At 37.0% G+C, this 3,786-nt stretch overlaps 1 long non-coding RNA gene across 1 annotated transcript; it reads left to right on the top strand.

Annotated features, from left to right (window-relative positions):
- The first annotated feature begins 1,096 nt into the window (after positions 1-1,096).
- Positions 1,097-3,333, top strand: LOC129347509 (uncharacterized). The gene is made up of 3 exons (XR_008599643.1): positions 1,097-1,175; positions 2,806-2,868; positions 3,217-3,333. It is a non-coding gene; the product is annotated as an uncharacterized LOC129347509 (long non-coding RNA).
- The last annotated feature ends 453 nt before the right edge of the window (positions 3,334-3,786 follow it).

Here is a 3,786-nt window from a genome sequence, read left to right as displayed (position 1 = left end):
CTCCACATTTGCACCTTTTTTAAGTGCACACTGTTGGAGAAAGCCGCTCGTGAGTCAGAAGATCACGAAGATATGCGTTTCCCAGCGGCAGGTATTTCCTCTCGTTCCGCGCGCGTATTGAATTTGCATCGTGTTGGTTTCATCCTTAGCGTTTCGTGCTAGTTAATAAAAGTTCTAACAGCTATGTATGGATGTTAGCCTGGGTCGTGTATCTATGACCCTATGGACGATATGAACGCTCTATAAACAGGACAAGTAGCTTATTATGGGAGGGAAGAATTAAGGGGTACACTACAAACGTTTTGGATTAGTCTTAATTATCATATTCAAAGTGTGCACGAACCATATTAGTTTTCCTTATAGAGGGTATCCGAATGTTTAAAGATAAGCAAAAAGAAGTGACATAGGAGAATTGTATGAAGATTTTTAAAAAATGCCCCTGGTTTCTGTGATGGAATGCCAACTGCCAGATGTTGCTAGATTCTACCTGAAACCAGTGGCAATTTTGAAAATTCTTCATTGTTTTTCCCTATGCCACTCTTTTTTTGCTATTGCCACCTCTGTTTGCCCATTTTTTAAACATTTGCACTCCCTCTATATTGAGGCAGATGCCAAAGTTATTACATCTTTTCTAAATTTGTCAGAAGTTTGGCTAAATAAAAAACTAAAAAGGGTTATTTAAAATCTCTCCTTACTTTTCTGTAACTGGCTTTTGTATTTTTTTTTTTTGTATTTTTTTTTTTTTTGTATTTTTGGTAAAAACATGCTGTGATTGCAAAGAAGACCTGTTTTGGACATTTAGAAAAAACTTCACAATTATTTATTTTTAGACTGCCCAAAAATGATATCAGATAAAAAGCCGCACTCAAGAGAAGTTGCTAACTGTTTACCCTGGGTATAACTAACACATTTCAATTTTCTTTTTTTGTTGTTGTTGTTTTTAGCAGTAGCAGTGTAAGGCGTATTCCATGTAAGTTACCAGGAGGACTGCACTACTTGGAGATCACCGATCAAGGTAATTATTAAAGGTTGAGAAAAGATAAAGTAAACACTGTATTTCATTTGACCGGATAGATTTGCTTTATGGTAATAACACTAATTTGAAGTATTTTTGTACTTTTTCAGGGGAAGCACAAAAGACTGTTTGAAAAGGCAAACTGAGTTGAGACCTAAAGGTAACAGTATTTTTTTCCTTTTTTATTTTATAGGAGTTGATGCCAAGGATTACATCCATAAGTCCAAGACGGGTTAAAAAATATAGTAAATGTTAAAATTTAAGTGTTAAATTACAAATGGTCATACACTTGAGCTTGCATTTAGTGGCACTTTGACAAAATTTCACTCTTAACCTGATTTAATCAAACCAGCAATTTTCTCTTTGACTGAAATGACACAGGGATGTTCCAGAAGATGTTCAGTGAATGTCAAATGTTCATTTGAACAAAAAGTGACATACAATTATTGGCACCTTCTCAGTAATTCATAAAACACCCATTGGCTCTCTATTTCAAACTTTTTCTATGAATGCAGACCAGCTTCTGTCACATCTCCATTACTGTTTTTGCCCATTCATCTGTATAGATGAGCTCCAACTCTCTTTAGTTGAGGGTCTCATGACCATTCACCTTTATCTTTATCACCTTTTAACAGTTTCTCTGTCAGATTCAAGCCAGACTTTGTTGAAAAAAAAAAAAAACTTTGGTCATTATTTAGTTGCCTTTGTTTGGTGTAAAAAGGCTCAGAATTGAATAATATCAGAATCTTTTTCACACACAATGATTAAAATGTAATGCTTTGGGGTTTTTTGTTTCCTAATGGACATGAGGGGTGTTACTCAGTAAGCTGGGCTTATTTGCCCAAGTCAGGCTTATTTTGTCGTCTTTTAGGTTTCATAAACCAGGCTCACCCTGAGCACGGTTCTGTTAGCATGGCAACTTACGCTGAGGATTTACAGTGCCTTCCAAAAGTATTCACACCCCTTGAACTTCTTGACCTTTTGCCACATTTCAAACTTTAAACATAAAGATATAAATTTGATTTTTTTTGTGAGGAATCGACACCAAGTGGGACACAATCGTGAAGTGGAACAACATTAATTGGATGTTCCAAACTTTTTTAACAAATAAAAAACTGATTATAGGGGTTTGCATAATTATTCACACCCTTTACTGTCAGTGCAGCCAACTCACTCCAGAAGTGTCCTGATGATTTCTAAATGATCCAGTGTTGACCTGCGGGTCGTCTTATGATCGGAAGGTCAGAGGTTCGAATCTCGGCTCCCACATGTGCTTGTGGTCGTTGTGACACTTCACCCACCATGCCTACAGTGGCCATGCCTACTGTGAACGCATGGCCACTGTAGACAAAGTGGGCCCTGGATGGGAGACTTCCTTGTGAAAATCCAGAAGCGAAGCAAATGTTGTGAGAGTGAGTGATTGCTGGTGGTTGGACGGTCCGTTAGCGCAGGTGTTTGCAGCCACACTCCTGTCGGTCAGCCCCAGGGCAGCTGTGGCCACAGTAGCATCATCAGCCAGACTGGAGTGAATGATTCCCCTTCCCTTGTCTCTGTGAAGCGCTTTGAGTGACTTGTCACATGAAAAGCACTATACAAATACTGTTCCTTTTTTGGTTTGATTAAATCAAGTTTGAGTGAAATTTTGTCTGTAGTGCCAATAAATGAGAGCTCAACTGAGTGCTAAAAAATCCTCAAAGCACAGAAAAAGTTAACACGCATTCACATATTTGCTTTGTGAGCAAATATGAGTGTTAACTCTTCTTCCTTCTCATTCTCTTACATTTTTTTAGGTGTACCACAATCACATCCAAAGTACATCAGTCTTGAATGTTGTGAAGGCTCTGTAGTACATGGTGAGTACAGTATATTCAAATCAAAGCTTATATTAAAGTTCAACTGGACCAAATAAGTTGTAAAAAAAAAAAAGTTGTAAAAAAAATTATTTGGTCCAGTTGAACTTTAATATAAGCTTTGATATGTAGTATTCATGGATTAATGAGAGCATTCAAAAGTATATTCTAGTCTTTTAAGTAACACAATATTTAACAGTTAATACACAAAGGGCATCTGTGACTTTAATTTGTCCTCAATAATATCTCAATTTTGGTTTAGTGTAGTTTGAAATATATTTTTTTAGAATTATGAGACAAATGGCAACAATAAATAAATAATAATAATTGTCATATTTTGTTTCTCCACAGTGGCAGTGTAAGGGGTGTTGCATACAAGTACCAACCAGGTCTGCACTGCTCAAACATTATAGGATTAAACATCCTCACTTTGGCCGCACTGCCCGCTATCCATGCACTGATTTTTCTTACCCATGCACATTTAAAAATTTGAATAGTTTACTTATTCACAATAGCAGAGTACACAAAAAGGTAGATCAAAAAGTACTCTGCACCTTTTCCTGTCATTTGTGTCGATCCAAAAAATTTGGTAGTGAAAGAGAATATTTCATTCATATCAACACTCATTTAAACAAATTTGAAAATGTGACTTGTATGTTCAATGGTTGCAGTTTTCAAACATGCATTTACGGCACATTTAAGTCCCACAAAAGTCGGAATCACACCCCACATACTCTAAAGGATTTTAATCCTGGTATTGTAACAATCACTGCTTTACAGTCTTCTTCTGACCAACTGCTTGATTGCCAGGGGGAGGAGGAACAAGGTGTTGATGCAGAATTTTCCAGTGAGGTGCTAAATCCTGAACACCCAAAAGACGCAACTGAGCAGCAGCTGGCCACAACCTTACTGCAATTGGAG

Source organism: Amphiprion ocellaris, chromosome 2 (genome assembly GCF_022539595.1).
Source record: "Amphiprion ocellaris isolate individual 3 ecotype Okinawa chromosome 2, ASM2253959v1, whole genome shotgun sequence".
Lineage (NCBI taxonomy): Eukaryota > Metazoa > Chordata > Actinopteri > Pomacentridae > Amphiprion > Amphiprion ocellaris.
Note: the sequence above shows the minus strand (reverse complement) of the source record. Positions and strands in the feature narration are given on the sequence as shown.